Source organism: Lissotriton helveticus, chromosome 5_1 (assembly GCF_964261635.1).
Source record: "Lissotriton helveticus chromosome 5_1, aLisHel1.1, whole genome shotgun sequence".
Lineage (NCBI taxonomy): Eukaryota > Metazoa > Chordata > Amphibia > Caudata > Salamandridae > Lissotriton > Lissotriton helveticus.
The window spans coordinates 2,080,591,944-2,080,616,860 of record NC_136065.1 but is presented as its reverse complement, the minus strand read 5'-3'; the positions used below and the strand labels follow the sequence as shown (position 1 = coordinate 2,080,616,860).

Below are 24,917 nucleotides of genomic sequence, written 5' to 3'. Positions count from 1 at the left end.
GTCACCGGAGGAGGGAACGTAGAGCAGGCACTTTCCAGGCAGCCAGTAAAGACGCGCCTTTAGAGGCGTAGGCGGAAACTTAGTGGGACGACTCGCTGAAGGACAGATAACCGTCCGCTCGTCCCGCCCCCCGCTCATTGCTGCGTCTCCCATTGGTTGGTTGCTGCCGCCTCGCGGGAACGCGTGCGCGCTGCTGCAGTCAGGCGCCAATCATGTTTGACGTGTCACGTGTGGACTAGAAGAACACTGTTCTCGCAGGCGTCATCAGCAAGTCGTTCTACTGAAGCTGCTGCCCCTAAGCGTTTCCTTTGTGGGGAAAGTCGGTGTTTCCTGTCACTACGATCCGATTATCTTGGGCGAAGTGGATTTGCAGTCTCCTTCCAAGCAGCACTGGAAAAGAATACCAGCAAGGTACAATGGATACGTTTTGGTGTTTTTCGTTTGAATGTCGTGTTGACAGCAGCTGTGTACACTGGCGTTAGTTTTATGAATTCAGATGGCACCAGGATTGACGCATGTTTCTTATCAGACACTGAAACGGAAACAAGAGTGTTCTTTCACCATACATTCCAACAGTCGTGATTTATTTAGCCAGGAGAAAAGCAAAGTTTGTTAGCCAAAATGTACTTTATTTTTGCTTTTTTTATGCGCAAAATCTCCTTTGCTTCAGAGTATATGGGGAAATAGCCTTTCACTGTTCCTTATTTTAAAATCCCCATTTATTCTGTTAATGCGTGTTGCTATAAATGACCTCTGGTTCCTGAGGGTGTAGGTATGAAATAGTTTAAACCATCTGCTTACAGTTTTGCCCATGTTCTGGAGCGATAACGTACTTCCCAGTGCTGAACCCCTTTTCTTGATGTTAGAACTTCTTGCTTAACCTTGACTCTTTTGCAGGAAAGCAAGAGAATGTTGTGTAAAAGGTATTTTTTTCTTCTTTAAAGGGACATCCACAGATAGTTTACTCTGTTAAGAATTGCTCTCTTTCCAGCTTTCAGGAACATGTACCAAAAAGCAAGTGTTACACCTCAGTTTTTGCATTTTTTTAAGTGGTAGTGTGGAGCTGAACCGTAGTAATAATCTGAACCCCAATATTTAGATGCATCAGAATTTTTGCATTTTTTAAAAATGATTATTTTATTTATGAATTTTCAAACAGAAAAAAAGGTGCAGCCGTTCATTGTAAACTCATGCTGTACCTCATACATATCATTAGTTGTTAAAAAGAATCAGTAAATTAGCATAATTAAAAACATGAAATCAGAGAGTCAAAACATTTCATCAATAGCAGTTTATCCATACAGTGTTGGTCAGTCGTCTTCAGAATGGTTCAGCATGTAGGCAGAAAACGGACCCCACACATCTCGTGGCCTTGAAGCAGTTGGTAATTCTGCATAACAAGTGAGCTGGTCACGACAATAAGCGATATCATGCAATCACTGTTTCAGCTTAGGTGCCGATCCACCACTCCAATTAATTGCAACCCTACGTTTGGCCAGTTGCAACAACATTGCCACCAGTTTAGAAGCACTCAACTGAATTTTAGAGATGTTACCCAACAAACATATCTTCGCATCCCATATTATTGTGTCACCCACCATTTCAGTCATAGCTGTCATTACATCTCCCCAGAAAGCAGCCATTTTCGGACATGCCCACGCTAAGTGCATAAAATTGGCGTTTTCAGCACCACACCTTTTACAATAATTCGTTTCACTAAGCCCATATTTATAAAGTTGCGCGGGTGTATAATACATCTGATGAATTCATTTGTAATGAATTAGTTTAAAATTCCCATTTACTGTAAAGCAACCAGTCATCTTGCAGCATTCTTCCCATTCATCATCCGTAACCGGCTGTGGGAGACGGGCATTCCATTTATCTTTAGAACTGGTCACCTCTGCACCTTCATCCAGCTGCGACGCAGAGTAGAGCCGCAATACTAATTTAGTTTTAGTTTGTGTAGTGTAAATTAGCTGCAGAGCCCCCAGGACTGTGGGTTCCTCAGGGAAGCATGGAAATAAACTCGCATGGCAGATCGCAGCCTTGCGTAAATGAATGTGGACATAGCCTCATTCGTCCCCTCTTTCATGAAATCCTGTAACGTGAGAAAATTCCCACCAGGGAACACATCTCTCATGTTTCGTATCCCAGCATCATTCAAGATTTTAAGGGCCACCGTTTCCCCCGTTACCACGAGTGCAGCATGATGGAGAGGCATCGCCGGGGCATACAACAGAAGCCGCTGAGCACGCTTACCCAGCGTATGCCATGTTCGCTCTGTACATTGTACCGTGTCTATCTCATCACGCTCAAACACAGAGTACTGATTCACATTCATTGCCTTCAAGGGAAGGGGGTGAACAGCACCGGCTTCCACCGCTACATGCGGTGTGAAAGGCGGCGCATTTAGCCAATAATAAGCAAACTGTGCCTGCGCACATAGATAACATAGGTGCATGTAAACCCGCCCAGCGCCTAAGGCTTCGTTAATGTCTCCCAGCTGACTCGGGGGTTCTTTTGGCCCCAGTGCAAGAGTAATCAATAGGGAACGCAATGCAGTAAAAAAAATGCTGCTTGAGGGTAATAAGTACATTTACAAACCGATAAAAAAAAAATTGGCAGCACTACCATTTTGATTAACGTGACCCTATCTGCAAACGTTGGAGGTAAACGGATCCACCGAGCCTCCTGATCTTCAAACTTAGATATCACTGTACCATAATTGGTTCTAAAGACTTCCTGAGGGTCCCTATGAATCCACACTCCGAGATACTTAACAGGATCAGTAGCCCACTCTAAAGGAGAGTTCTAATAGACTGCTCCGTGCAGTCTGTTAGAGAGAAGACTATGGACTTGTTCCAATTAATGGCTAGCCCAGAATACCATTCAAAAAGGATGTATTCACAAATTACCTGCTCTAAATGTTGTGCTGGTTCCCTTACATACAAGACCATGTCATCGACATACATGGACACTGCCAACGGCCGTTGGTAAAACCGGAGTGCCGTCCTTGCATGCCTTTGCCTCAGCACACATGCACGCGGTTTCAACACAACTGCAAATAGCAGGGGCGACAACGGACACCCCTGCTGGGTGCCCCGCTAAATCGGAGCACCTCCGACGTGTGCCCATTTATACGTACCCGAGCTACTGAATCCGTGTACAGCAAAAGAGTCCAATTGGTGAAGAAAAATGGCACACCCATTCGATGCATCATTGTAAACATATAAGTCCAGGCAATCGAATCAAACTCCTTTGCGGCGTCTAGGAGAACCGCAGCCGCTGGCAGTTTGGGATTTAAAAGATGCATTACAGCAAACAGCGCACGCAAGTTGTGCGCCGTGGACCTAGTGGGAGTAAAGCCGGACTGGTCTGGAAGGACCATTACTGGCAACAACAAGCGCAGCCGGGTGGCTAAAACCTTTGCTAGAATCTTTACATCCATGTTCATGAGTGATAGTGGCCTATACGACTCACACCGGTCTGGTGGCTTACCCGGTTTTAACAAAGCTACAATTAATGCCTCCCTAAGTGTGTCCGGCAGCCTCTGCTGTTCGCAAGCTTTGTCATACATGGCCGTTAAATGGGGTAACACCATCTCCATGTACTCTTTATAGAACTCAGGCGGGAGTCCATCGATGCCTGCTACTTTCCCATTAGGCAGAGAAGAGATGGCGTCTTTAATTTCCTCGGCTGTCAGCGAGTGCATCAGGAAATCCTGTTGACCCTTAGACAATCAAACCAGACCCACATCATCCAAATATTGTGCTATTTCCTCTTCACTAGCCGTGGGCCGGTTCCCATACATATCTTTGTAATGCTTTACGAATTGACCGAGAATACCAGCCATGTCAGAATAGAAAGTGTGATCCACAACCTAGATTTTGTAGATGCCTGGAGACGGAAGATGGGAGAGGTAGCTGGGTTTACTTTTAATAGTAAAAAAACACATTACTTCTCAAGAATTGACTATATATTAGTGAGTAAAGAACTTCTGACCAAAACATCTTCCATATCCATCCTCCCGTTTCTTCTTTCAGACCATGCCCCTTTGTTGTTTTCATATAATGACACAACCAATTTAACTCCGTCTAGATGGACACTTAATAGGGGAAAATTGGCGGAAAATTGGCGGATTCCGACATTATTCAGAATATTAAAGTATCATCTCTAGAGTTTTTGAGATCAATATAGGCTCCACGAGTATGTAGATAGTTTGGGATGCCTTTAAGGCAAATTTAAGGGGTCGGCTCCATGGCCTTATATGTTCTAAAAACCGAGCTGAAAGTCAGGAGATAAAAATGAGGGAAGGCAAAATTAAGAGCTTAGAGGCTGTTCTTGTCAGTACAATAGGGGGGCCTCCAGAAAGGATGATTACGGTGCAGGAAGATCTCGATCTAGCCAGGCAAGATGTTAGAGGTAAGCTAGAGGATAAATGTAAGGCCCAATGGCTAAATAAGAGCATTGAGAACTAAGAGTATGGCCAGAAGGCCAGTGCCCTGCTTGCATGGAAAGCCAGATCTGACCGTATTAAAAATAACATCAGTGAGCTTATTGTAAATGAGGGTGGGGACAAATCCAAAGATATAGTGGATTATATAGAACTGCTTGCTCTCCATTTTTTCAGATCTATACAAAGAGAATATTTGTCCCTCACAGCACCAAATACGGACATGGCTGAGCACTAAAACCCTATCCTCCCTCACGCAGGCAGGTAAAGACCTCCTGGATTCCCCGATCTCCTTAGAAGATACAAGTACTCAAATTAGGCTTTCAAAAAATAAGAAAGCATCTGGCCTGGACGCCCTCCCAAATGAGGTATATAAACATCTGGCCGATGAGGTTACCCCAGTCTTAGGAACTTTGTTTCAATCCATTTACAATCTTACAGGGAAAGTCCCTAGTTCTTGGAGAGAGGCAACCATTGTTTTAATACCCAAGGCCGGGAAGGACCCCCTGAGAGCTGACTCCTACCATCCGATCTCCCTGCAAAACTCCGATTATAAAATCTTTATGGGTATATTGGCAGGAAGATTAGCCAAACTGGCTCCCGGTTTGGTCAATTCTGACCAAAAGGGATTTATAAATGGACGATACATACAGGAGCAACCGCAGCTACTCATAGGTAACATCGATCTTGCCACAGTTGGAACAGAACCCTTGGTGGTAATCGCTTAAGATGCCGCCAAGGCGTTTGACAGAGTCTGTTGGTCCTATCTTTGGGTGGTATTGAAAGCAATGGGTTGTGGGCCGGTGTTTATTCATACCCTAAGACAATGTTACGAGGGAGCCTCGGCTTAAATCTTGATTATTGGCTCACTCACCCCTAGTTTTGAGATACAGAGGGGAACTAGGCAGGGGTGTCCCCTGTCGCCCGTGCTGTTTGACTTATACATAGAGCCGTTGGCCCAGGCAATAAGGTTAGGCGATCAAATCCTCCCCTTTAAATCTAAGCAGTACTTGTCAAAAATTGCTTTATATGCGGGTGATATTATCCTCTATTATTATTATTATTATTATTATTATTATTATTATTAAATTCTTATTGAGCGCATGACTACCCTCAGGCATCCCAGCGCTATCCTACGGTAGACAAGACCGGACATAGGGGGTCTAGTCACTGTTCTGGAATAGCCATGTTTTTAGTTGTTTCCTGAACATAAGATGATTGGGGTTGGATCTGAGATTGGTCGGGAGGGAGTTCCAGAGTATAGCTGCATTATAGGAGAACATACGTCCTCCGGCTCTAGCTCTATACAAGTGATCCAGCAGCAACCATTCCGAGGGTTGAGACCCTCTTGGGAGAATTTGGCCTAATTTCTGGCTACTTGGCCAACTCCTCCAAGACGGAGGTAATGTGCTGGAATATCGAGCAGTGGGGGGGTCAGGCCAGCACGGAATTTAAATACCTAGGCATCACGATTGTTAAAGATCTTGACAAAATTGCTCCTTTGAATCTGGGGAAAGTTACCAAGGAATTAGACCGCTTGTTTGCAAGATGGAAGAACCTCCCCTTAACCATATTCGGTAAGGTAAACCTGGTTAAGATGACTATCCTTCCTAAACTGACCTATATTTTTAATGTCATCCCCTTGACATTCCCACAGCAGGGTATTAAGAAAATACAAAGTAAGATCGGGAGTTTTGTATGGGGAGACAAAGGAGTGAGACGGTCATGGAAGAAACTAAGGCGGCGGTTGGTTAAGGGCGGGCTTGCCCTTCCAGATATTAGCTGATATCTGGTAGCATTTCGAATTAAAGCCACCCGAATGCTTTTGGCTAACCCGGCAGGCTCTGCATGGGGATCATTGCTTGGAGAGTTGGTTAAGAACGAGGGGGTGACAGTACAGAAGGGTTTCTTAATAAATTTGGGTCACTGCAGTTTTTTAACAAAGTCCGTCTGAAGGTTCTAAGGAATGCACTTGAAACCTGGCTTAAAGTAAGGATTAGGTGCAGGATAAGCTATTACTCGGATCATGCCCCTGTTTGGGACTTACCAGGGACCCCCGTGCCTTAAAGATGGGTTGGCTGTACCTATTAGGAGAGCTGGAGTCTCTACGTGGTCAGATCTGGGGGATTCGAATGTTATACACCCTTGGGAGGCATTAAGAGCTAGAATAGGCCCTGGTTTATCCAAGTTTAAGTTTTTGCGCCTGAAATCTTGGTTTGAGGTGGAGATCGGGGGGATAAGGGGTGATTGGGATACAGAGCTTCTTTGTTTATCATCGCAACCGCTGAAGAAAGAAGTCTAAATCTGTATAGGAAACTGGTGGAAGCATATGATCAGAGTATCCCAAGACAGGCCTCCGCATGGAATCAATCTTCCTTTGAGTCCACCATAGGGGATCTCTTAGAACCTTCCTTAATACTTCTTACACCAAATCTGCCAGTTTAAAGAAGAATCACTTTTTTGTGACCAACAGAATATACTACACCCCAGCAAAAATTGCGAAGTTTGTGTCCACCCCTGTGCCGAAATGCTACAGATGTTTGGCCCCTAAAGCAGATGACATCCATGGTTTTTTTTGAGTGTCCGGCATTGGATCTGTTCTGGGAAGGGATTGGGAATTTTCTTTGTAAGATCTTTGATTTGAACATAGTGGTAAATATGTCTCTGGTCTTCTTTGCCGATGACTGCACTTCAACAAAGAACTTGGCAGCGACGGACGGAGAACTATTGCTATGTCTTATTTTGCTGGTCCCTTGGGGAAATCTGTGCAAAGTGGAAAGATCCCAGCCCCCCAAGAACGGAAGAGTGGCTCCAATCAGCATTGGCAATGGACGGCCTTGACCGTGCTGGTACCAGCAGCACCCAGATCAATTTTTGGCAACCCCTTGTGAACATGGGCCAGGACGTAAGGCTGCTTAGGTAATTACCAGCGTAGGCACCCGGTCCTATGATTACACCTTAACTCTGGTAAAAGGAGTTGGTCGGGAGACCTAAGCAAGTGCAGTTGGCCGGAGGGAGCACAGAGATGTAACAACGGCTGTAACACTCTGCTATACGCCTATATGTGAGATGAGGACAAAAAAAAGAATAGGAAGTGTCCTCCTCCGAGATCGCCTGCACCATGCAATGTCTTGCCCATGGCTCTACAATTCTGGCGGCTAATGCACGCCCTGGTCTGCCACCCTCGCCATAATACCTAGCTTTACATCGCCGTGACAGATGCCTTACTTCCTGATCCGCCAACTCATTATATTCTGACACCTTTTCACGTATTGCAACCAGGGTGGCATTCTCTGGTGCCTCCTCATACTGCCATCAGGTCTTTCTCTACCCTTTTCACGGAATCCCGTAGAGATTTGAGCACGCCAGCTCGCAAGCCTATACATGCCCCACGGATAGTCACCTTAAATGCTCCCCATACATTGCCCATACTTTGCACTAATCCGAGATTCTCATGAAAATAATTTTCTATAGCCACCCGTATCCCTTCCTTAAATACTGGGTCTAGCAGCGCCGAGGGCTGCAGTCTCCATTGAAACGGGGCTGGAGCATATACTGACATCTACATGATGAGCAACACAGGTGCATGATCTGATAAGGTGCGGGGCAGATGCGCCACCCGGGTAACCCATGTGTTAATGTCGTGCGTTGCCAGTGATCTAGACGGGACCATGTATTATGTGTATATGAATAGCACATACCCTCCCGCAACGCAGGATGCCTCAGCCTCCAAACATCAGTGAGACCCAGGTCACACATACCATCCCGAACCGCCTGCGCAGCTTTTCTAATAGTGGAATTGACGTGTGAGTGACGATCCATCTCTTGGTTCAGCACCACATTAAAATCCCCCCCACACATGATTGCTGATGCCGGTAACATATATTTTGTTCCACAGCATTTAAAAAAAAACTCCGGCACTATGACATATCGACCATTATCGTCAACCTCTACATAACTACCCTCAAAGGGGATTTTTTTTAACTAACACCATCACCCCCGCGCATACGAGGAGTATATAGATGCGAATCGTGCACCCGCCCACTTTTTGGCCACAGCAGAAACAGTATGCTTACTGAGATGAGTCTCTTGTAATAGCTCAACTTTGTGACAGTCTAAATATGCCAGTACCTGCCTAGTCTTTTTACAATTGTTTTAACCCTCTGATATTCCACGTAATTCAACGAAATTTCCCTGATTCTACCATTACTCTCCTTGCTGAGGCATTACATGAAACCAATAATCATACATTACAATACCATACTGTCGAAGTATTGGAGAAGTAACACTGTGTACACAGCTGCACCTGTGAACAACCCTGTGAAAAACACCCCCACCCACCCCTGCTCCCCAACCACGCTGAGGACATCCCCAAGAAAAAACAAACGACATGTATCAAATTTCCGTCCCTCCCATCGTGAGTAACAACAGCCCCCGTGTAACCACCTCCCAACAGACAGCAATTTGGGGTGCACCCACATGAAGGACACCAGAGGCCCAGCGATCCCCTCGATGTATTGAGGGTAGGTCGGGGAAACAATATCATCTTCCTCCCTTAGACATCCTAGAGAACAAACACATCCACACTCATTTCAACAGCCATAAGTATTACAATATGCATTTTGGACCTCGCAAACCTGCCACAGAAGCATGTTATGCGACTTTGTAATTGTCCCCAACAGCACTAAGTTAAGCTTGACCAGGTGCAACTCCCTCCCGGCAGTCAGAACTACCAATACAAAATTATGAACAGCGTCCCCTTATGTCCCCAGAGTAAAGAATGGACCCTGCAAAATGTTACTATCTTAATCAGGATTGTTCTCCAGCCAATACACAAAGGGTCATATGTTCAACAAGCCTCTATTGCACAGTCCATGCATCTCAAACCTTGCGGAACTTAAACATCCCGCTCTATCCAGCAGGACATGCGTGCAGCTGTTCAATCTTCATTATCAGCCTCATCCCCATCAGCTCTGCGTGTGCTTTTGCGCTCAATTTGCTTGATGAATTGCATACCGTCTTTTGGAGTCGTGAACAATCGGGTCTTACCACCGTGTTGGATCCGAAGGTGCGCTGGGTATAACATAGCGTATTGTATTTCCAGGGTTTGCCGCAGTTTTTTAACCGTCTGGAACTCCCTCCGCGCCTCTTGCACCGCTGCCGTGAAGTCTGGAAACAGCTGCACCTCCATGCCCTGATAAGTGGTAGTGCCCATCTCCCTCTCCAAATGAAACGCCGTATCCCAGTCACGATAATTAAGCAACCTTGCTATTATTGGGCGAGGGGTCGCCCCCGGAACAGGTCGAGGTGCCAAAGATCTGTGCGGCCGCTCAACCACCAGCATTCCAGAGAATTTCTCAGCGCCAAAGAGTGTCTTGAGCATGTCCTCGATGTAGAGCTCAATCCTCCACACATTGGTAGATTCTGGAACAACAAGAATGCGTAGATTGTAACACCTGGACCTAGCTTCTAAGTCCTCATTCTTTGCATTTATCACAGAGAGCAACTTCTCCATTTGGACACATGCTTTAGCTGTATTCTCAACCTTGTCCTCAGCATTCGAAATACGCTGCTCAGCCTCTACCAGGCGCACTCCCTGCTTGTCCAGCTTTGATGCCTTACTATCCATGCGAATGCTTAGAGTGTCTATTTTACCATCGATGGTCTACAAACTCTGTTGCATGGACTCTAACACGCGCTCCAACTTACTAGAGCCGCCAGCCTCCATGTCCGTTTCCATGTCTGACGCAACCTGTGAAGCTACTTTCTTGAGGCGCTATACTCAAAAGTTAACTTGGGTTGCAGCTGCTTATCCAGTTTGGCCATCCCGCCTACGTGGCGGTCCAAAACTCCAGCACACTGCAAACGCAGGCCTCCGCTCACACGACCAACCGACCAATACACTCCACTTACGCTCCTAGACCATTGGGCTGTAGTCTTACGGCAGGCGATTGAGATCAGGCGTCATAAAGCCCAGTACTCCAGCTGTACACATTTCCAGAGTAGTAGCTGCACAATTCACCTCGTGTGTGAAACTTCTCAACCCGCCCTCATTTTAGTCCTGTAGGCGCCGATGTTGGCAGACGCAGATATTGACACAGAAGATGAAGAGATGCTGAAGGCAACAATGAGGAACAGCCTCCACCACCGGCAGACAGACAGTCAAGTCCCAACAGGCTCTACACTTTAGCAAGGGGACAGGCAAATTCACTATTGCTGGTTTTGCGATCTATGGGCATGCGCCCCACTACTCACATACTCCTCTGGCCTTCACCAATGATAGTCAGGAAGCTGCAGAGGTCGTAATCTTTAATCCAGGGCGAGCAAGCCCTCAGACTGTGCGCTCCCTTCTGTGCGTCAATCAGCAGCCCCTTCCACTATCTTCCAGTGTCACTGTGAGGATCTGTTTGAAAATGGCACGTTTATATGGGTCTCCCAGGGGTAACAGTGAAATCCAGCCCGCATCGGTAGTAATCGCATAACCCATCAAGTCCAACACACTCTACTTATATCCGAGGCTGCAGTCATCAAACGGCGAAGCGCTGTACAGCCGCTTCCCGATCTTCCCTGCCTCTGTGTACCAACAGCCCACGCTCGCCCTCCGCCACTCTCCGCTGTCCGTTATAGAAAATTGGGACTGGTAATATCCCCAGTGCTTTACCAACAACTTGCTTACAGCGGGGCAGCCCGCAGTGATGGTTACCGTGAGCCCCGCTCACCCTCTGCACCGGCTCCAACAGTCCTCCCAGGCACTCCGCTTCTACCGCTCTCCCTCCTGCGGCCTCCGAGCTCAGGGCACCAGCACCTGACAGCCTGCGCCCAAGCAGCAAGGCCGACACCAGCCCGCACACCACAGCAGCAATCACGCCCAGCGGGGCTGTCTCACCGTCCTTGCCGTTCCGCAGCACTGATACCTTCCACAAGCTCTCCGCCAATGTCAGCCGCGGCTAGAGCTCAGCAGCACATCCTCCTCAGTTCTCATGGAGCCCGGGCCGCCATTTCAAGCAGTCGGCCCGAGTCACCACGTCAGGCGACCTGTATCGCTGTTCGTCCACAGATCGTCACCGCCAGGACAACAAAAAATAGCCCACATGTAAGGGGATCACAGCCACAGCAAAATGTCGATAGATGTCACATAGAAAGGCAGGATATTTGAAGGAGTATGGCCCCGATCAGCAGAACTGCACTGATGTGCGGCCATCTTGCTTCGGGCACTCTATCGCCCCCCCCGATACATCAGCACTTTACCTAAATAATTAGTCTCCAGTTGATCTACCAGCTATAGACTACACTCCTCACCAGGAAGGCCCAATTTTATCAGACTTTAAACGTGAATAAATATTGGAAGTTTAAAGCACTGTGTTCTAGACCAAAAAAAAGGGAAAGGTACATTTTTAATTTAGGAAAAAGTTAAATGTGGCACAGAGAAAATATGCATGAAAGAGCCAAATGCCAGATATAGAAATTGAGAAGAACAGAAAAATCCCTAATTAAGCAAGTCTTGACTAAAACCTAGGAGTAAAATGTCTAAAGAGTACTCACAACATTCCAATAGAAAATCTAAACACAAATGGACAGTCTTGCCCAAAATGAGGAAAAAGAAATGAACCAAATGTTCACAACCCAGAGGTTTACACACTATTCACACAAGCTATTTGTGATTCTGTAAATTCAACATGGTATGATCATGGTTAGGGTCATATTCGCAAATCAGTAACATTTACATCATAATTAGAAATTAACACTATCCCCTTTCTTAAGGTAAGAGAAATCTTCCATCTTCTCACTCATCGACTACAATCCCTAGATGATCAATGAAAAATTAAACATCCCTCTAGCAATGGTTCATTGATTTTTACACCACCCCATCAACACATCAAGCGGAAGTCCTTGAAAATGATAATTTGGGTACATGCGTACGTTTCATTCACAATACATTCTTTCTAATAGTGGTGTACATCACTATTACATTTATGTAATTCGCTTGGTATTCTGCACAGAAAAGGGAAGAAATTACTTTGCAATAACACTCTGAGGGGAAGGGGAATAAGCAGGAGCACTTTTAACAGAACAACATAAACTACATCCATATTGGAAATTATGATGTTTCATACGAAAATGTGGCACAACTAATTGTCTCAATCTACCTTTCTAAATTACTTTGGAAATATGTTTTAGATGCTACATCATTAATTCTTCGGTTTCAATTTATGGAAAAATCATACAAATTTGCACATATTACGTATTTTCAAAAACTCTACCACATCCCCCCCTTCTGATTGTTTTTAAATCACTTAAGCCCCTAAATAATTTGATTAATTAGTCAATTATAGTTTCAAAGTCTTCATATTCATGGTTTGTCAAACATTTTCCTCTATCTGCTTTATCTGTTGGTATATTCGATCCCGGTAGTCATCAAGCACCACTGATCTGTTTCTTTTCCATGGTCTTCTATAAAATTGCCTCTTTCCTCTTTTTGTCACCATATCTTTTGATCATCCACTCCGTTAATTTAAATAACAAAGAAATTCCACAATTCATCATTATTACTAGTGGGGTTAGAATAGATTGCAGAACTCTTCTCAACCCCTCACTTACTTTCTTAAAACCACTTTCTATATTCTTTACCCAGGACCCTACGACCTCCCAACACCTTGCCTTTCTAATTACTTTATCCAATATGTAAAATTAGTTATACAAGTAAGGTATGGCTCTAGCACTCCTCTATAGCCAGGTACATGTGTGCAACATTATTTTGCTCCACATACCTTGCAAACTCATCCCTCTTTCACCAAGATATCTAATGCAATGTGATTTTGCATCACCATTGCTTTAATTGCTAACATTTCTACATTCATATGGCAAGTCTCTCTACAACTCTAGACAAGGGTCTAATCTTCACATCATTCATGGCTGTTCCCACAGGAGAAATAATTGCATCCAATATTTTTTCAAAACTACTTGACCAAAACACTTCTTCACTCTTTTCAAATTATGTTCCTCCTTCGATACAACTACATGGTAGATTTTAGTAAAAAAATAAAACTAAATACCATGAACCCACCCAATTCTTTGGCAAGTTAAAATAGGCAGTCTTCCAGCAAACGTAATAGATTCCCCTCGTAATAGGTTCTTCCCTAGTTAAAAGTTCTCTAACTTGATAACCTTTATCACATGTACTCTCTCCAACAAATTCAGCCTTATCCTAGTAAGTTCCTAAATACCACAGAATACAGAATCTGTAAGTAAAGATGATATTTTAAATACATCTCTCCATCTCGTGTGACCTAACTTAAGGTTATTTTAGTTGGATCATAGATATTGATATGAAAACGTGATTGAGCCAGCAAATGGGAAGGGTAGACTCCTCTGGCTGCCTCCGCTGCACAGTGGTAAATACATCCACACCCAATGGGATTGCGCTCACATACAAAGATACTAGCCCAAAATGACAAGGAAGCTTACTAAGATAGTATGGACACAGCTACCAAGAGATGTCATGTAAACCCTTTTGGGCATACCCTCAGAAATCGACTTACCCAGGCACGCCCTCATCCTCTGTAACCTGGGATTAGTAGTAGCTAAGAGGGACATAGCTAAACATTGGTGTGCACCGCTGGTTCCATCACTGGCCCAGCGGAAAGCAGGGATGGACATGTATATGGGGGCAGAACAAGTGACATACAAAATGAGAGTGCCCCCCAAAATTCTTTAAGATATGGCGTCCCTGGCTCAGGTAATATGGCTGGGAATTGAGCGATATGCAGGGCAATCCACAGCACCCAAACGCAACCCGGGAGGGATGGACGTGAACGCGCATGCACCTCTCGAGGCGGGAGAGGCTGATGCCCAATAATTAATATTATGCATTAACCAAGAAAGACACATGTTAATGGTAACGAGTACGCAAGATACCTGTGATCAGACGATAGACATGTGTTGCCTTGAGTTCCTCTTTGTGCCAGAGATAAACTTGATGTTCTATACAAAAGAAAATGTTTCGATAAAAGTAGTTAATAAAAAGAAAAAGTGATTGAGCGATAAGAAATAGGTGGTGGCTGACAGATACTTAATGGTAGAACCTTTTGGGAGTCCTAAAAAATTTGTTTTACATTTTAATCGGGTAAATTTACTGATGACATTCTAATATTATTTAGCGTTTATGAATAAAGGATACATATTGCGATACATTTGACCTTGATTTACCTGGGTCTTGTCACAGGTTTTGCTGATAGTATGTGTGTGTGTGTGTATATATATATATATATATATATATATATATATATATATATATATAATATTGGTATCTTATCTTTACGTATTTAGGAACTTACTAGGATTTTTCCTTACCACATTTTACTAATCTGAAATCAATCACAAATATAACTTTGGGTGTCATTATGGATGCCTTTATCCAGATCACTATTTCCTATAAGGATCACAGTATCCTGCACAACAATCTTGAAAATTGCTTGAGCATCTGCCATCGCACAAATAAATACTAATACTCACTCGGGTGAAGGATCAGCGAGAAAGAATGATGTATCAATCTGTAATCAGAATTTTTGTTTTGTTTTTGTAGCCCTGATGAAGTCAATGGTTGAATTACCGACGAAAAGTGTTGGCTACAAGTTGCTGTTGTACTCCAATGGACGTGTATGAAACTTGAAAATAAAGACTGAATAACAACGATTACATCGTATGGACTACCCACTTTGAATTGAATTGGTGCACAGGACTATTTTGAGACTAAGGTTTTGGAGATTTCTGTCCTCAAATTTTGGAAGGTTTTAAGTGGCCCGTCTGGTTCTTTGAGCACCTAGACGGATACAATATAGGGTATGGATTGAGCAACTCTAGCCCAGCCACCTGCTTTGGCCTTATTACTACAGTGGGTTTGCTGCATTACCTGTTTCAATTCATTTGACATCTAGTTTTGCAAAAATGAGTTAAGAGAGGATCAGGACAAAATCACGGAGGATTTATTCAAGAATCATGGTACAGGTTTGACAGTGAATAAAGCACAGGGCAATCCCAAATCTAGAGAGGGACTTAAAATTACATTTATTAGGCTAGAAAGTCAGAAGAAATCAGAGATCTCGAAATGGTGGGATGGTGAGGGTCTCAAATAATATAAAAAATTGAACAGAATACCACGTGGACTCCGTTCCCAGATATGCCCAACATATGATGATCTGGATGAAGATCTATTATTACGTTGGGAGAATGAGCTAACAAGTAATTTGATTAACCTAATGAATATATTGATAGAGAATGCAGAGAGAAAGGTCATAAAATTAAAACAGGAGGTAGATGTCGTTGAAAGGGAGATCTTAGATCTCAACGTGCCAGAACCTACTATAAAGAATTATGACAGTTTGAAAGAAATCCTCAACAGATAAGAGGAAAATGTCAAACAAAGGACAGCGAGGATGCTCAAGAGGGACGAAATAGACTTTTCTAATGGTAGAATTTTTACTTTTGCCAAATGATTTGATCATCTTGTCAAACAAGATAGGGATCTAGAGAGGAACAAACCATACTCGGTATGTGGGAGGAGTGCTACATCCTCTAGTAATGTCTCAAGCAGTGGAGCCGAGGATGCAGTAGAGGGAGCATTAAGCATAGCTGTAGGCAATACTTTTTTACAAGAGTTAATGAGGATAAGAATGGGTGAACAAGGATACATGCTCCACACCAAGAGGACAAGATTTGGCAAAACAAGGGAGAGAAGGGGCCCCAAAAGAAAGGAGAGGGATGCAAACAAGATCCTGGAACAAGAACAAATAATGAATAAGAACGCTACTTTGAATTTACAGGTTGTGAACTTATTCAGCAAAATGCTAAAAAAACATATGATCTCAGTGCTTAAAAAAAGAATGAGATTTTGTCCAACTGTTAATTATGATATTATTGACACCAAGAATGATTTCTACAAATTTGTTGGACAAATCAAGTTAAAAAATGTTTTGCCATTAACCCAGAGTCAAATAAAATGCATGTTCAAAGGACTGTGACTTCAATGCAGGGAATTCATGATATGACCTTGCTATTGTCTATTACAGAGTGTGAAGATGATCCAGTAACCAATGTTCCCTCTAATTTTTTTCCTCTGTGTGCGGCAGTGTAGGGTCTCTGTGCACTGCAGACATGGCTATGTGCGCAAGGAACCAGACCGTGCGTGTGTGCAGAGCCAAATATCCCTCCAAACTTTTGCTTAAAAATCTGAAAAGATGGTACATTTCCACACATACAGTGCCACATTAAACTATACTATGTTGTGTGGTTAGGTTTGCCGTAATTTCTAGAGCAAATACAAGTCAAAGTACTTAAAAAGTATTTTAAAGTTGTGTAAACTAATTACATCGGTGATACTCATAGTATCACCGGGCCGTACTCATAGTACGGCCCGGGGGCCGCCAGCGGACCGGCAGGCCTTCATTGGCGGTGCATGGACCTGCCTTGTTGTTTCTAGGCAAAGTGGAGATGCATGTGCTGTAAGAAGGAGTGAAAAAAACAACAAAGCCTCATTAAGTAAATGGAAGACCTGTGAAGTACTCAGGTGCGGCTGTGTGCGTGCCCGGGAAGCTGTCTCAGCCCGGGCTGCCACAAACGAATGGGTAAGTGGGGGGGGGCAGGGGGTCTTAAGCCCTTTGAGCCCAATAAGGAGAGATGTATACAGAGACGGAAAGGGACAGAGACGGAAAGGGACAGAGACGGAAAGGGACAGAGACGGAAAGGGACAGAGACGGAAAGGGACAGAGACGGAAAGGGACAGAGACGGAAAGGGACAGAGACAGATAGGGACAGAGACAGAGACAGATAGGGACAGAGACAGACAGGGACAGAGACGGATAGGGACAGAGGAAGGTAGAGGGAGGAAGGGAAGTGGAGGGAGGGAAAAGGGGGTAGAGGGTGGGAGAGGGGGGTAAGGGAGGTAGAGAGAGAGGGAGGGAGAGGGGGTAGATGGAGAGTTAGGGGCAGAGGGATGGAGAGGGAGGGACAGAGGGAGGGACAGGGAGGGAGAGGGAGGGACAGAGAGGTAGAGGGAGGGACAGAGGTGGATGGAGAGGGGGGGACAGCGAGGTAGAGGGAGGGAGAGGGACCTAGAAGGAGAGGGAGCTAGAGGAAGAGGGAGCTAGAGGAGGGAAAGAGGGGAAGGTAGAAGGAGAGGGAGGTAGAGGAGGGAGAGGGAGGGACAAAGAGGTAGAGGGAGGGACGTAAAAGGAGAGGGAGGGGGTAGAGGGAGGGAGGTAAAGGGAGGGACAGAGGTAGAGGGAGGGAAAGGGAGAGGGAGGAACAGAGAGGGAGAGGGCGGGACAGAGTGGGAGAGGGCGGGACAGAGGTAGGGGGAGAGGAAGGGACAGAGGTAGAGGGAGGGACAGAGCGGGAGAGGTAAGTAGAGACAGAGAAGGAGGGAGAGGGAGGGACAGAGCGGGAGAGGTAGGTAGGGACAGAGAGAGAGGTACAGGGAGAGAGAGGGAGGGACAGAGGGGGAGGGGTAGGTAGAGACAGAGGGAGGGAATAGGATAGGGAGCTAGAGGGAGAGGGGGTGACAGAGGTAGAGGGAGGTAGAGGGAGGGACAGAGATGGAGGGAGGGACAGAGAGGGAGACGGAGGGACAGTGCGGGAGAGGTAGGTAGAGACAGAGACAGAGAGGGAGGGAAAGGAAGAGGGAGGGAAAGAAAGAGGGAGGGAAAGGAAGAGGGAGGGACAGAGTGTGAGAGGTAGGTAGAGACAGAGGGAGTTAGAGGGAGGGAAAGGGAGAGGGAGGGAGAGGGAAGGACAGTGCCGGAGAGGTCGGTAGAGACAGGGAGGGAGACGGAGCTAGAGGGAGAGCGAGGGACAGAGGTAGAGGGAGGGAAAGGGAGAGGGAGGTAGAGGGAGGGACAGAGAGGGAGAGGGAGGGAGAAGGAGGGACAGAGGGAGAGGGAGGGACAGAGAGGTGAAGGGAAAGGGAGGGACAGAGTGGGAGAGGTAGGTAGAGACAGAGCGGGAGGGAGAGGGAGCTAGAGGGAGAGGGAGGGACAGGGAGGGAGAGGTAGAGGGGGTAGAGGGAGAGGGAGGTAGAGGGAGAGGTATGTGAAGGGACAGAGCGGTTGAGGGAGAGGGAGGTAAAGGGAGGGACAGAGCGGGAAAGGGAGGGCGAGGGAGGGAGCTAGAGGGAGAGGAAGAGGGAGGGACAGGAAGGGAGAGGTAGAGGGAGGTAGACGGAGAGGGAGTTAGAGGAGGGAAAGGGAGAGGGAAGTAGAGGGAGGGAGGTAGGGTTAGAGGGAGAGGGAGGGAGAGGGAGATGTAGGCGAAGGGACAGAGTGGGAGAGGGAGGTGGAGGGAGAGGAAGAGAGCGGTAGAGGGAGGGAGGGACAGAGGGGGAAAGGGAGGGCGAGGGAGGGAGCTAGAGGGAGAGGGAGGGACAGGGAGGGAGAGGTAGAGGGAGGTAGAAGGAGAGGGAGGTAGAGGAGGGAAAGGAAGAGGGAAGTAGAGGGAGGGAGGGGGTAGAGGTAGAGGTAGAGGGAGAGGGAGGGAGGTAGAGGGAGAGGTAGGCAAAGGGACAGAGCGGTAGAGGGAGAGGGAGGTAGAGGGAGAGGAAGAGAGCGGTAGAGGGAGAGGAAGAGAGCGGTAGAGGGACGGAGAGGTAGGTAGAGGGAGGGACAGAGCGGGAAAGGGAGGGAGGGAGGGAGATAGAGGGAGGGAGAAGGAGATAGAGGGAGGGAGAGGTAGAGTATTTGCTACTTCTGCAGACATTGTGGACAATGTGCAGCCTTTAAATGTTATAGGAGCGAAGTTGAATGTTTTCAGACATGTTTTTGTCCTACCCTAACAAGGGTGTAAACATTGATTTATGTGTTTCACTGGTAGTAAGGTCAAAATGTCCGGTCTTAATTTCGGAGGTCGGTTGTGGGGTGGAACATTAGCTTCGAACAGCCCGGGCATTGTTCATAATAAAATCAGTGTTGAGGCGATGCTATCGTTTTTAAGAGAACAATGAGACTTTGTTTTTATTAACCCTATTTTGCTTAGTAGTATAGAGTATAGCCCTCATATGCTAGAGTCTGCATCAGGGCCATCGGATACTTTTTAGGACAACACTATACTTCCTAAATTACATTCCACATCACTATATAACACTTCATAACACACCATACCACTCAACTCAGCGCCACTCCATAACAATACACTCTACTCCACGTTAGAAGGCTTCACTCCACGGCACTTTGCACCAGTAATTTTTAGCCATACTGAATAGCAGCCACACTGCTGTACAACATGGCTAAGACAAATTGGTAAAGCTGTAGGCGAGATCTATTGGCTATGCCAGTGCTTATTATTTATACTTAAGCATACATTATAGGATCTCCTTCATATTTTGTCACTTTTGATGTGAATACCAGCTGGGTAATAGGAGTTTTAAATGCATCACTGCACGAATGGACCATCTCAATCTCCTTGCCAACTCTGTCTTGTTTATTGCTCTCTATCAAGGGGTAGACCTATATTAGAAGAAGAGTTGACTGATCTTTTTCTGCACAGTAACTACAAGTTAAAGGCATTCAATGCTCTATTATTTCAATCTCCATTCGTTTTCGTTAGGATACTGCTGATTTTCTTTGTGTTGTCTGGTACATAGTTTTCAGATTCCTGGGTATGTTGTGGTAAATATATCATTTCTGAATGGCCTTCAAGATGATGTGGTTCATAAAAAAAAAGTATGTGCATTCAATGCCAATAGCATCTCGTTTTTTCCCATTTAACGTTTAATCACAAGGTTTTGCTTTCAACTTAAGTTCAGTTCAAGATCTAAAGAAATCTGGCTTTGGTTTAAGTTTCATCTGCTTCCCAAGTCGAATTGAAAAGTGTCATCACTTCATCTTTGCAGTGTTTTATTGTCATCTTGTGTCAACAGAAGCATTGGTCCAGACGATTTTCACTCCCACGTTTTTTCTGTTTTTGACATTGCCAGTTTATAGTTTTTTCGTGAAAGTCAGAATTGTTTTTTGAGCAAATACTAACCTATGGCTCCTCTTCCTATTTCTCATCAGAATGGGAAATTTGTTCCATTGCGTTAATTTGCTGAAATTGATGTGTAAACCTCTCTTTTCACTACTGAAAACCGAAATCTTTGGACTGTAGTCTTCATGTTTATGCCACTATGAACTATCTGCACTACAGTTTGGTTTAAAAAGAGTGCAGTTGTAACAAATAATATTGTCATGATCATGAGGGAGGCACTGATTGCTGACATCATGCAAACCTAACTTAGGTAACATCATTTACACAGTAGGCAGACAGAAAATGAAACATCCTGAAAAGACATACACTAAACATAACCCTGTTTTCTCGCAGCACGTTGGAAAAAACGGTCTTCATGTCAGTTTTCAGTGTTTTTTGATCCTCTGCACTTTTTTGCCCATGTTCTGTTTTCTTCTTTTAAGGGTTGCTATAAACTCTTTCTAGGACTGACAGTGGAAAATTATTTTTGTTTGTGATTTGGATAGAGCTTCTGAATAGTATGGTGGGAAATACAAACTGAAGCTAATGGGCACTCAGTAGGGAACCCTGGCCTTATGGGAAACCTTTTTATTAAATATATAGACTGCACCTATGGCCAATGCAAACTGATACTTTTTTTGCGTGCTTTTTCCTCACCCACCCACCAGCTGGTGGAACGATGCATTGCATGTGAATCCTGAGTAGAATCACACTGGAAAATATTCACAGCCTCAGCCACCAAGCACCCTTTTTGTTAGTCCAAGAATCTTTCCATCAACAGAATAAAGTTAATGTCCAGCAATTTTGTTTTCCATGTCATGCTTCATCTCATCTTCATCACTCAATGTTGCTACAGTCCTGCTCTTCCCACCGACTAACCAGGCCCCCAAAATCCGTTTTGTTCAACTTTTTTATTTCCCTGTTCATCAAATGACTCCAGCTTCTTACACCATGTACTCGTTAATCAAACCTTTTTTTTGTTACAGGCTTATATTTTACTTCACTCCCTAGTCTGACAGTTACTCTAGGCTTACCCTGATTCAGATGTTATCATTTTTTGACTTTAAGCCAATTGCCATTGACTGACAGTTGCCTTTAAACTGAACAGGAACAGGGTTACAATTAAAATATTAGTGCAGACATATCTACTGGGGGGGGGGGCATACTCAAACTGCTACTTCTGTGGACAGTGACTAAGTTATTGCTGCGTGCTTGATAGACTGTCTCTCCAATATCTTCACTTTCTTTTTTACATAAATGTCTTGCAGCGTTTTAAATAAACGTTCTTCCAAATCTATTGCAGCGTTTTTAAATAAAGTTGCTTGCACTTGCCTCTCCCCTTCTTTCTTTCCGCTATCTTCCTCACTCCTTTCTCCTTTCATTCTACTTGTTCACCCATCACCGACCTCACCTCGCTCCTCTCAATCTTAATCTTAATCTTAATCTTAATAGGTAATCTCTGTCACCTATTCCTGAATGAAGAGGCTCAGAGGTCAGAGCATTGCAGAGGCCCGGTCAGGGCCGCTCGTGCACATTGCGCTATTTAAATATATTGAGAGAGAGGCTCGGGTGAGCCTCTCTCCTGACCCTCGGGCCCAGGTGTGTGTGTGTGTGCAGTGCACCACTTAATTTATTAAGAGTCTTAATTTTCTTTGATGAAGTGAGGGGGGCCCTGGAGCATTCCCCCCTCTCCCCCCACACAACAGGGGCTGCGGGGGGCTGTGTTACCCCCCTTGCCCTCTGTCTGTTTCGAGAGCAGGGAATGCTTGTGTGTCAGGAAAAGGCAGGCTGAATATGATTGGTTCTGGATTTCGACTATGCAGATTTTTGAAGCAGTGAGTAACCCAGGATCTACTGAGAATGCTTAATTGTGAAGAATGCGTCTGCCTGTGCATCTTTTGATTGTTATTTTGTGGTGTTATACAGCCAAATGTTTTTGCTAGAGTTGGTGATGATGAATGTTTTCTTACTGTATGTAAGAATGGTTTTTACTTTTTCTGTCTGTGTGAGTTGCAATCAAATTTCTTTAAGACCCTATTATCAGAAATCATTTCCGTACTTTTTAACTGAGGAAATGAGTTTCTAAAGTGTGTGGTCTTTGCAAACCGGGAGGAAGAGCTGTAACGTTTCCTTCGTGTTTGACACTCTGCATTGTGTTTCTATCAGTGCACAGCTGCTGGTGTTCCTTGCAATTAGCACGAATACAAAATCCCGCATATGTGCCATCAAAGAATCCTCGCATATTGAAAGCAGCGTTGTCGCGGTAGTGCGCGCTGAATACAGCGCACTGCGCGCTTAGGGTGACTTCTGTGCGCGCGCGCTCACCCGCGCAGCTTATTGGGAACAGTGCCAGTAACCATTCTTAATGTATTGCGGGATTTGGAGGTCTAAAAGGATGTCTTGCGGGATTTGGAGGTCTTTGGAGAGCAGTGGTCTAATAAAGAAATCTAGATGGACTCCCTGAGTTATCGAGTGGCAACAATATTGAGTTGTTTTATTAAATCGTTATGACAGAAATAGATTGGAACGACAAGGTGGTACGCAACAAAATAAGGCATTACTATAAATACCTTACTCTGGCGAGCAGGAGGCACTGAGGGAATTGAGTTCAGATCACAACTTGATAAGAGAAGCGGATAAGGGAGTCATGGATAAAATCTAATATGATCAAGAGATTTATATTCAACTCAATGACATTGTATGCTACGAAAGACTAGACCATATTCCTATTCCAATGATATCCAACCTAATTAACACTGACTTGAGAAGGTGGCAGAGTCTTGGATTGCTGAGTCAAGACGAGTATCTGTACCTGGTAGTAGATCATCCAAGATTCCTCTGTCTCTACCCATTACCCAAGATACACCAGAACCTAATTTCCACACCAGGTAGACCTATTATTGCAGGAGTTTGGGGCCCAACAGAAAGATTGTCTGAATTTGTTGACACCTTTTTAGGCCCTTTTGTGTCCAATCTCCCATCCTATATTAGGGACACTAAACATCTGCTTAATATCCTTAATGATGTTACATGGGAAGACAGCATGACACTTGTCACCATGAATGTAGTGTGGCTTTATGCCAATATATTACATCATATGGTATTGGGGCTTTGAAGCATTTTCTTTACAAGAGACCTATTCAGTATATGGATCACTCTGATATGTTGATCACAATATCTCAGATAATACCAGAGAAGAATGTATTTTTATTCAATGGAGAGTGGTACTAACAAAAGTGCGGGACAGTGATGGGCTCCAGATTTGCACCGTCCTTTGGTAACCTTTTCATGCGTTGGTTTGGGGCAGTGCATATCTGGGACCCAAAGGGAGCCAAACTAAACGATTATATACGTTATTGGAGTCTATACATTGACAACTGCCTGATAATCTGGACAGCTATTACAACAGAAATTATGGAATTCTTTATGTTCATGAATGATAATAGTTTAAACATGGCCTTTACAATAGAGCACAACAGAGAAAGGATTGTGTTGTTAGATGTTGAACTTTACATTAATAAAGATAAGATTGAAAGTAAGATGTACAGGAAGGCTACAATCTGCAACTCTTTGCTTCATGCCAATAGCTTTCACCCAAGATGTCAAGTTAACTCAGTACCGTATGGAGAAATGGTGAGGGCTAGACGAAATTGTAGTAATGATTCAGAGTTTCCTAACACCATAGATGTAGGAGACTGACTGAAGGTACGGGGATATGTCCCCAGCTGTACTATTGGACAGACTCCAACGAGTCCAGTCGGCGGCAGCCAAATTGGCCCTTGGTTGGACCAGGAGATCTTCGGCCACAGCAGCCTTAGCCGAGCTACACTGGCTTCCTCTGAAACAACAAATAGCTTTTAAGGCTCTCTGCCTGGTCTTCAAGGCTTTACACGGATCGGGCCCCAGATCCTTACAACAAATGTTTTCCTGGTATACCCCCACCAGAACTTTACGATCCGCTACAGCCTGCCTTGTGACGGTACCCAGATTTAACAAGGTAAGGACCGGGGGAAGATCTTTCAGAGTGGCTGCTGCTAAGCTCTGGAATAGTCTGCCCACCGACATTCGTCAAATTCCACAGCTCCTGCCTTTCAGAAAGCGAATCAAAACGTGGCTCTTCCCCTAGTTTCCCCGCCACATCCATCTCCCTAAACAGTCTCCCGCTGCTTCCAACTCAGGAGTAAGCTCTCAGCGCCAGGATACCTGCTAGGTGACAGCTGCGCTCTACAAGTGTTTTAAATAAATAAATAAATATGACAAAGACGTAATTTCCAAGGCAACTTGTAAGTCACATACATTGACCTGTCCCACCCCGGGTGTTTGGTCCGATAATCGAATCTGAGAAACGCGCTCTAACACAACCTACAGGAGGCGCCATTATCCCTCCCCCTGACCCCTTTGGGAGCCCGCAGGGGAGCGAACACTTCACCTGTTGTCTCGAATCATTCCCGACTTTGCCGCTCCCGACCGTGCT

The 24,917-nt window shown here is 44.9% G+C and overlaps 1 protein-coding gene across 7 annotated transcripts in view; it reads left to right on the top strand.

Moving 5' to 3' along the window:
* The first annotated feature begins 234 nt into the window (after window positions 1–234).
* Window positions 235–24,917, top strand: part of MSH5 (mutS homolog 5) — a 1,532,005-nt gene continuing 1,507,322 nt past the window's right edge. For all 7 annotated transcript variants that reach the window (XM_078646032.1, XM_078646030.1, XM_078646035.1 and 4 more), the window contains exon 1: window positions 235–411. The gene's annotated coding sequence lies outside the window, so the exon portion shown is untranslated. The remainder of the gene's footprint in view (window positions 412–24,917) is intronic.